The sequence below is a fragment of the Microcaecilia unicolor genome, chromosome 11, assembly GCF_901765095.1.
Source record: "Microcaecilia unicolor chromosome 11, aMicUni1.1, whole genome shotgun sequence".
NCBI classification, from domain to species: domain Eukaryota; kingdom Metazoa; phylum Chordata; class Amphibia; order Gymnophiona; family Siphonopidae; genus Microcaecilia; species Microcaecilia unicolor.
The window spans coordinates 184,066,525-184,076,771 of record NC_044041.1 but is presented as its reverse complement, the minus strand read 5'-3'; the positions used below and the strand labels follow the sequence as shown (position 1 = coordinate 184,076,771).

The 10,247-nt window shown below is 39.4% G+C and overlaps 1 long non-coding RNA gene across 2 annotated transcripts in view; it reads left to right on the top strand.

The window, feature by feature from the left end:
- Window positions 1-4,773, top strand: part of LOC115479752 — a 29,256-nt gene extending 24,483 nt beyond the window's left edge. For both annotated transcript variants that reach the window (XR_003943751.1, XR_003943752.1), the window contains exon 2: window positions 3,582-4,773. This is a non-coding gene — a long non-coding RNA (uncharacterized LOC115479752). The remainder of the gene's footprint in view (window positions 1-3,581) is intronic.
- The last annotated feature ends 5,474 nt before the right edge of the window (window positions 4,774-10,247 follow it).

Genomic DNA, 10,247 nt, shown 5'->3' with positions numbered 1-10,247 from the left:
GCTTGTCAGGCTGGTTAAAACAGCTGTTGATTTACTCAGCCCCTGGGGAAGATGGAGAGGGTCGATCCCCAATGACATCTTGCTACCATGCAAAGAAGTGTATGGAAATAGTTCATAGAGAGTGGTTTCCCGATAGCTGGGCCTTAGAAGTTTTCTGTAGTAAATAGCTTGTCTATTGGGGCAGGGGAAATAAAACATATTAGGAGCTCCTTGAAGATAAGTTAGATGGGAAGAGTCAGAGAACTTGCACAAGAAGACTCCATTTAGTTACTGATTCTGTTAACTCACTCTATCTCCCTCTCCTTCACTTCATTCTTTATAACAATGTATTAATTTTAAGCCTGAATCTCTCATCATTCCAAATTAGATTGGTTACTAAGAACATGATATTCTGAGTTTAGTTTTACACTAAAGTTCGGTCAAGAAATTGTGTGGTATCTAGAAGCCGATATAGGCTAAGTGCTGGAAGCTTTTGTTTTGGGACTTAGGAGGTGTGATTTTTAAAATGAATTGAGCCAAACATTACTTTATAACGGAAAAGCAACTTCAAATTATCATGCTGGATAAAGGGAGAATACGATGAAGTCACATTTCCCTGGAAACACTCACCAGACTAGCTGAGGATGTACAACTTGCCGTATCTTGTAGCAGGCGTTTTAGTTGGTGCCTCTGTGAGGCTGGTTCCTGTAGACACAATGTAGAGTGCCCAGGAGTCTCAGGAAATGGGTGCCTTTCACATGAGTCAAGTAACTTCCTTATTCCATCCATGAACATGCCAAGGAACCTCACCATCAAAATTCTACATTGTGATGTAATCAAATGTCATTCATCCTGCTGTTGGCCTGTAACAGATGCCCAATGTGAACAGTGTCAACACTTAAACCTCAAATTGCTAGTTTTCCAAGAGGAGAAGGAAGAACTAGAAGGATAAGAAGCATGACTGGGTTTATTGCACTTAAGTTTTATACTCTCCCCATTTTATTCCTGTAGCCAACTACCAGACCTCCTGATGCATTCTGTCATTGCCCTACCTTTTGTTCTATCCATCTCATTACTTTACTTTCCTTCTCCCACTAACCTCCCAGGTTCTTCTAAAAATAAGAAAGTCTTCCTAAGTTCTTCTAAAAATAAGATTTTTGTCTTACTATCAATTACCAGCTACTAACTCAGAGTTTGCATTAAGGGTTAAGTACAAATTCCAATAACATGAGGCCTATGGGGATGGCATCCAGACATTTTTCATTTTTGTGTTTGGGATTTAAAAAAAAAATGTTGTTTGGAAACAAGTGTTGTTAAGTGCGCACACTATCCCCCGGATTCTATATATGGTGTCTAGATTTGTGAACCCAAGATGCATTCAAATTAATTAACAAGTCCTTAACCATCAATAATTGGGTGCTAACCAATTATTTAAGTTAATTGGTATTCATTCACATTCGTGTGTACATCTGGCTGCGTGCTATTCTATAAGCATGGCACCTAACTCTCCCCGATACTCAGAAGCAAATGCGGATGCTAGAGGCCATTAGTGCCAGACTAGCACCCACATTTGCTCCTGCCGAATGCTCAGAGCCAGCGAGGGTGTGAAAAAAGGAGCTTACCTACTCTAGGTGTAAATGATTTATGCAAATGCATGCTTATGAGGACCTCCCCAATGCTCAGCGGGCAGCATGTCAAACAAGGGTGCTCCTCCTTTGGCAAACCCTATGCCAGCTCGGAGCTGGTGTTAGGGTTCTGCCAAGCAGGGGAGGTCTGGGGTCCACTGGCCATCACAGTCATGGTGGTCCAGTGGACCCCCAGACCTCCCACTGCGCACCCCAAAGACGTCCATCCCTGGTGCTTCAATGGACACCAGACCCCCTCACCCCCCCCTAAAGATGACCCCCCCCCCCCAAAAAAAAAAATAATACCCTGATGCAATTTCCTGTGGGTGGAATACAGCAGGGGGGAAAGACCCATGGGCTGGCTGAACTGCTGAAGGCAGCCTGGGGTGCTGATGCTGCCACTGCCGGCAACCGACAAACTTTACAGGACCGCAGGAGAATGAGAGAGGTTTTTTCTTTTCATTGTGGTATGAAGAAATATACTTTGTGACGCATGTCTCTTCCCTGAAGGAGATCGAAACCTGGCTATGTTGGCGGAGGTTTGCTTTGGGAGGAAAAATGCTGCTGAATTACAGTAACAAAGCTAAGTTTTTAAATTGAATTATAGTTCATGTTTATAAAGAAGCATTTGATATAGACTCATTCAGAAGCATATAAAAAGTAAAATGAAAGAAAAAAGTAAAAAATTCTGCACGGGTTGATCAATGAGGATGTAAGCAACGCCAAGTTATGGAGACAAAGGTCCTGGATGGTGGAGAGTTGAAAATCTGAAGATCCCTGTTTTTGATAAATGTTTAATGTGAAGCACTGGGGTATTAGGAGATAGTATTGCTATATGGACATTGAAATGAAAGTGTCTGGGATAATTGTTATTATGTAGGTTAATCTTATGCTAAGGCACAAAGAAAGTCACCTAATTAGATTGTAAGCTCTTTGAGCAGGGACTGTCTTTCTTCTATGTTTGTGCAGCGCTGCGTATGCCTTGTAGCGCTATAGAAATGCTAAATAGTAGTAGTAGTAGTAGTAGTAGTAATGTTGAGGATCGAATTATGGTTTGGGAGATTCTATTTTGAAATGCTGTATGTTGAAATGTTTGTGCAACTGCAGGTTTGTTTGGTCCTTGAGGTCCAACAAAGGCTACCAGTCCACAGACAAAATCTTTCCTCTAGAACAATTAATCTTATTGATTGAATAGTTTATAGATTTTGATGGTGGCTTATTTTGAAGTGCCTTTTGGATGTGTGAGTAGATCCAAAATTCTATAAAGCAGCCAGAATGGACAATGCTCAGTAACTGTGTATCTGAAACTTTTCTAGTTATACTGGAAATTTTGTAATCATATTTCTAATGACACATATAGCATTTTGTATATATTGTTTGTTGCTTACAGTACTAGAAACTTTTAGATTTTTCCCTGCAATAAATCACCTACCTTCTATAGGGCCACAAAATCTCTCTCTCTCTCTTTTTAAATCTCCATGATGGAAGCTAGGGCCTGATTTACTAAAGTTTTGAAATCCTGCATCAATAAGCTATTAGTAAGTCAGGCCCTTAAAGGATTGAATTTGGCTTACCTGAAGTAATATAAGTTTTCCTTCCCTGACTAGAGTCCAAGTAATTGTTTGTGCCTCAATGGAACATACAGTAGAAGGACGTCAGAAAAATCAGCTTACCATTGCTTGATCCAAAGTACTCCGAGAACTGCTAAAGGGTCTATGTTTTTGCTGATATTTTACATATAACACCCCTTTGATCAGGATGTACATGTTTATGCTTTTACCATCTCCTTTATAGTCAGGTGGGGTAGTATGACACCCCCCCCCCCTTTTCCTTTTTTCAGGCATGTACTCTTGTCATTTTGAAACTGAGCATTTACAGGTTGAATTTGTACATTGCCTTTGGTTTGCTGAGAGAGAGGAGGTATACTAAAAATATGGGATAGACATAACGTAAACATCTTCACTATTTTTCAACTAGGGGCCAGTGTGTTAAAAAGACTTCAGCGTGAGAGCCAAGACCATCACCAGCCAAGCTGCAGACACCCTGTCAACCTACACCATCATGTCTCCATACCCATCCCCATACCTGTTGTGGAAGCATACCACCAGCAAGTCTGAGGAAAAGGTGGGGTGAGCTTATGTACTGGGGATTCAGGGACAATGGCACCCAGACTGCAATGAAAAAAAACCCACCGATTTAGAGAGAAATTTTACAAGGGGGTGCCTATTTTGTCAATTTTGTAAAGACAAGTACAAGTGGCAGAAATAGCACCTGTAGTGTAGGCATGGGCTTTTACATTTGGCCCTGAGGTAGGTGCAACTGTCTGTGCCTATAATTTTTAAACTCAAAAAGCAAACAAATCTCTCAATATAATGCAAAGGAAGTGTCCACATTTATTCAATGCTTTTCCACACTCTTGTTTTCACATTTTCTTCCAAATCTTTTCAACATTTAACAGTTTGGCATCAGTTTCTAAAGCACCTATAGTATAGATAAATTCAAATGATGCCAACAGAAATTGCTGTATAAAAACCAATTTCTGTTGGCATCATGTTCTTTGCATTATATTGGGAGATTTGTATGCTTTTTGAGCTTTTGTGATAATCTCCCATTTTTCTGTCTTTTGTTCCTATCATCATTTTTAAGTACATATGTAGATTAGAATATTTTCTTATCGATGCACACTCTACTGAATGTTTCTCCTTTGAAAATAATTTTGCTGGTTTTGTCCTCACAGCACCTGCAAGCTTCCCAGGCACTTTCATTATTACTCCCAACCTCAGAAAATTAATATTGGAAGTTTATAAAAGCCTGTCTTTATCAGACTGTGGATGTCCTAATCTAAGTCTAGAAAATGTTAGTGATGTATGCTGCTCTAGATGAACTCTCTCCACATTGGCTTTTACTGGAAATACCTTTGTCTGTGTGCTGATCAGAACTGTGTTACCCATACATTGGTGTGAAATGAAACTTTCATTGATTTTGTAGCTTGGCATTGCACTTCTTTCCCTCTGTGCTGCTGTGTGTCACTGTTTGCTTTTAGTAATCAATATGAACTTTTCATGGATATGCCGGACTATTAAAATGCATTAAATAGGATTTGTTGAAGATGAATGTTCTCTTTGTTACCGTTTTATAATTTTTAGAAAAATAAAAAGAAATACCCTGATTCAGAAAGGATTTTCTCTCATTCTGGGACTTTGGAATTTGAATAGTTTCTGTAAACCCTCCCCTCTTTGACAGCCCCGTTCTCAGCAACCCTTCCCACCCCACCCAATTTGGTGACAGCCAGGTATAAGGAAGATGGGTGTGTGAATGTATAGGAAGTGGGAAAAGGACAGGAAGGCTGATTAAATTTGCTGATACAGTCATTCTTACCTAAAATATATGTCAAGATTTGTGTCTTCGAGAAACTCCTTTAGCCGCTGGCAGGCAAACAGCACATTTGCTTCTGAAAAGATGATTTCCCCACATCTACCATAATTCATTTGACATGTAAAACAGGAAGACCATGTTTATTCACTTTCGCTGTAGCAATAGCTTGCTAGTTTCTAAATCCTAGGTAAAGAGGCCTGGGCTGAAATACAGCCTCTCTCTCCTTACATACTGTAGCCTCAGGAGAGTTACAATAGTACGTAAGTGTTCCCTCATCCAAAAAGTTCAACTTTTATCATCGGGGGGGAAAACAAGACAGTGACACTAAAAAAATAAAAAAGTATTTTAAATAGTCAATTCCTTCGGCCACTAGTTTTCTGAATTCTTTGTTTTTTTTCAGAGCTGGTAGTTTCAGTTCAACCAAAACCAGGGCTGGGCCTCAGGAACTATGACCCTTCCTTTGCATTTACCTAGGAAAGTCCCACAGAGGATCCCTATATAGAAAAAAGGATGGAATCCAATTAAAACGTAAATGGCCTCATAGATGGAGTGAGCTTTGACTGCAGCTCTAGAAGTTGGGCAGACTTCTACGGTCTGGATCTCATAATTGGCAAGGACATGCCAGGATGAAGGCTAGCGTGGACTTCAGTGACAACTCCAGCAGTTAGGAAGTAGGACTGGTGCCAGGCAGACTTCTACAGTCTGTGCCCCAAAAGTGGCAGGGAGAGATAAAGTATGCTAGGGTTTGACCATGAAGAATTGGAACCTGGAGAGTGCAATTCTGGAACCCTGTTGGGAAGACTGGATGAACTATACAGGTCTTTGAATGCTGACATTTAATATTATATTTCCAGGGACCATGAACCAGGGTTCCTTCCAAGGCACTAAACAAAGTCAGTAGGTGTCACTCAACCTAAATGATGTAGGGAATGAATGATCTAAGCTATGGACCTTAGTGGCAGCTACTTCTGATTCTTTACTGGCCTCTGTTAGAAACAGGATCCTAGGCTAGATGGACCCTTGGCCTGACCCAGTTTATCTGCTTGCCCTTTAAATCACTGGATAATCATGACAAACTTGAAGGGACAATAGTTAAAGAATAAAAATATTTCCAATATTCTCAGTACAGTGTACATCAAATCTGTACCTTTCAGTGTTATTGGTGCTGTATAAGACCATTTTATATTGTGTGCACTAGTATTTGATTTAACAGTGAACCCTATCTGCTTTCAGCATACACTCTCCTGTTTGTTCTGTTGCATTTTCCTTTAATGAATTCTGTTTCTCACAGAGCAGTTATGCCCTTCCTTCAGTAGCTTCTGTAATAACCAGGCACTCCCATTTTATTTCATCAAAATTCAATGGATTTATTTTTATTTTGTATTAATTAGTAAACAACTTAATGCAAAATATGTTCAGAGAAACGTTTTTGACTAAACATGTTCTGCTATATTGCAATATGAACTGGTTATTAAAGCACTCCGACTGAGAAGGGGGGGGGTAACATATAAGTGACAGAAAAGACAGATAAAGAGGGACAGGGGCCTTCTTAATACGAATTCAAATCACAATGTTATGTTGAGATTCTGGAGCTCCTCTATGTATGTGTAGCAATCAATGTGTTATCCTAAGACTTGGGATTGCTTGCATGCACATACAGAGTGAAACTATATTACAGTACCAGACTTCACATGATTCTCTAAGGTCTTTATCATTTTCTATGCCACCTTTAGGATGATAATGAGAGTAAGAATCTCTATAATGTGTGTGCAGTTGGGAGGGGGGAGAGGAGGTTTAACAGCCAGACAAATTTCCACTGAGGATATAGAGCTGTTTGGACCCAGACATAAATGTGAAAATTAAACTGGGTAAAAAGAATAAGAGTATAATCAGACACAAGTTAAGTCCAATAACCAGAATTCTGTATTGCAGTAATGCTTCCTATTCTGGTCCTCAACTAACAGGGCTGAAATTGAGGCTAGCCACCATGATCATGTATAAAATATTAGCATATACATGCATTATGGATACTCTGAAAATGAATTGTGATCCTTAAGTACTACAAACAGATCTGTTTTCTGAGACAGCCAAATTATACACATTAGCTATACCCTTGGTTCAGATACCTAAATTGTCACAGATATTCACTGTGCCGTGCTGAAAACAAACTGTGTGAAGCCCTCAAGAGAGAGCATTCACTATCCCAGCAATGACTATTCAATTACAAAACCTTTTAGTCCACCCAATCCATGAGGAGCCCGTTTTCTTGGGCACCATTAACACGATACCAGGCAGTCACAATCCAGAACTTGGCAATACCTTGTCAGGCTGTTTACGTTATGTAGGGTAAATATGCATGAGACATTGGTAAAACACTGAACAAAAGAAGCAGCTAGGCATTTGCAAATATAACTAATACACATTCATTATGAACTGCCTGAAATAGACTAGCTTCTTTGCACAAAGTTGAGAACCACTGTACTGCAAAGAGCCTGGCCATGGAGGCAGAAGTTAAAACTGAAATTTACTTTTTTGGGGTTTAACAGCTAGTGTCTATACCAACAAATAAGATAACTTTCTTCTCTGTGAATCATTTTTTTGTTACATTTTCCCCTCTTGTAAGGGTGTTTGATATTAAGAAGGTTATTAAGTGTTCTTTCTCTTATCAGGCTGCCTCAATTTGTTAAACAACCAACTTATTATTTTGCACGTAATTAAATATTTTTGTTTCAGAAATATTTAGGACAACACTTTTGTTCAGTTTTTGAACATTTGCATTTTTCCATATCGTCTTACTAATAGTTGAAAGTCACTTTGAATCAAATTGTTGGGATTACGTGAGTTATAAATGCTTATGATTGTAAATTTCTGAAGGGTAGAGGGGTTTGTTTCATTGCTAATGCTAGGACACAATTTTAATAGCAGCTTATAAATGGCACAAGAAATTAAGGTGTAAGGGAGTTAAATAATTAGCTAGGCCCCCATGACTCTGAACAGGTGACTAGCAGTTGCATGCTGACAACACTGGAGAGATACTCCTGAGCTTTGAAATCTATTGTTGCAATAGAGTACAGAATGTAAGGGAAATGATTTAATTAATAAAATTAAAAGGGCAGTGTTTGTAATCTAATGAACCACAGGATCTGAGTAAACATGGTTTTTACCAGAGGTAGGTCATCTCAAGATGAATATAATAAATTTTTTTAACTGCATGACCAGTGGAGGATCAAAGGGAGTGCACTTGATCGGGTGTATGTGTATTTCAGCAAAGTGTTTGTCACTGTTCCACATAGGCAACTTACAACCAAACAGAGCAGCTTTGGTACAGACATGAAAGTGATTGATTGGGTTAGAAAATGGTTGAGTGGGAGGCAATATACAGTAGTGGAAAACAAAATTTACTATAGAAAAGGACATTACTAGTGATGTGCTTTAGAGACTGGTCCTTGGTTCAGTTTTTTTCAACATTTTTGTAAAGGACATTGCAGAAGGCCTGTTGGGAAAGGTCTGTATTATTGCAGATGATACCAAAATCTGCAACAGGGTAGCCACCTGGAAGATATGCAAAACATGAGGAGAGATCTAGCAAAGTTTGAGGAATAATCTACAATTTGGCCACTAAGAATTAATGCTAGAAACACAGAGGTTTGGATTTGGGCTTTAAAACAAACGAAAGCACTGCAGTATAAGGGGTGAAATTCTGTACAGAAGAGTGGAATCATTCAAAACGGCCATGATACCTCAGTTAAAGACTATCCAGACAGAAAGATTAATCCACTATGCATTGTTTGGGAGAAACTGGGTTTAAATGTGGGGGAAGAAAAGTAGCTGCGATTTTAAGTCTTGCATTTCTTAGGAACTTCAGAACAAGAGAGAGAATTAAAAAGTCTTTATCACATGGTTCCTTTAGAGCAACAATTCTGTTGAAGCAAAGCATAATTCAAAAGACAACAAGTTAACTCATTATAGTACTCTGCAAACAAAGCAGCAGTACAAAGACAGTTTTATACTACTGACTGATTGCTTTATTTATTTCCAGTCTTGAGGAATTCTACATAATAGCCTCACACCATTTAAACCCAGTTTCTTCCTATGAGCCACAGTGGATTAGTGTTTCTGGTAAGACAGGCTTAACTTGGGGGCATTTTTCCTTTATAGAGTTTAGCCCATCTAGATGTATACATGGCATACCAGTATCCAGCTACCAAGGGGGAAAATACTTGCAAGATCAATATTCAAAAGCACTTATATGGCTGGCAGCAGGGTTGGCTGCACTTATGAAGTTTTGTTTTTTTTAAATCTGAGCCACTTGAATGAATAATTTTGCTACACTATATGCAAATATATCTAGGTGATACCCATTGTGACCCTCGTAGACTGGAATAGAAGATCCCTGCTATTCAATAAGGTAATGCAAACATAAGCACCAAAACAAACAACAAATTATATCTTCAAGGTAATTTCAATATTTTCCAAAAACATTATCAAAGTAAAAACAACCTTGAACAGTTACAGCCATTGAGACACTATGGCCACATCACCTTATACACACAACTGTCCGCTAGTGATTCCAGATATTCTTGGCAAGGGGCTTTCTCCCCCCCCCCCCCCCCCCCCCCCAGACACTGATGAGTCGGAGTTTTCACACAGGCAGTCATCTGCCTTACAGGCCACATATGGTGCAATATCACTTGTAACACCCCTGCCACGGGTAGGCCAGCATGCAATGTTATATGCCCCACATTTTCACAAAATTGGCTGCTGCATGATGTGGAGGGAGCAGCTCCAAGAATTTCTCAAATCCCCAGCTCCACATTGAACAGAAGGGGCCTCACCCTTATGATTGTAGTGCATCTCTCAGTGTCTCTCATTTTCTTCAGACTGATCCTCTCGCACTGCTGATACCTGTCCTAACTTCTTAACAGAACTCTAGCTTGGAAAAAAACAATTATTCCATACAGTGCAGTCTGTTACCATTCCTTCCCCAGTTGTTTTTAAATGTTACTACAAGCACCCACCTCTTAGGATCTTCCATTTTGTTGCATAAGAGATTCTCAAGTGCAAGTGTATAGAACATACTCCTTTGCAGAGAAGTTACAAGTACTTATAAGTGATAGCACTGCCTCACACCCTTTGAAGATATTAATTAGTCAAACTCATTAAATACCTGTTCAACTGTCTGATCATAGGAGCTACAGAAGACCTAATGGTTAGAACAGTAAGCTGTGAACCAGGGAAACCCAATTCAAATCCCTCTCCTGCTCCTTG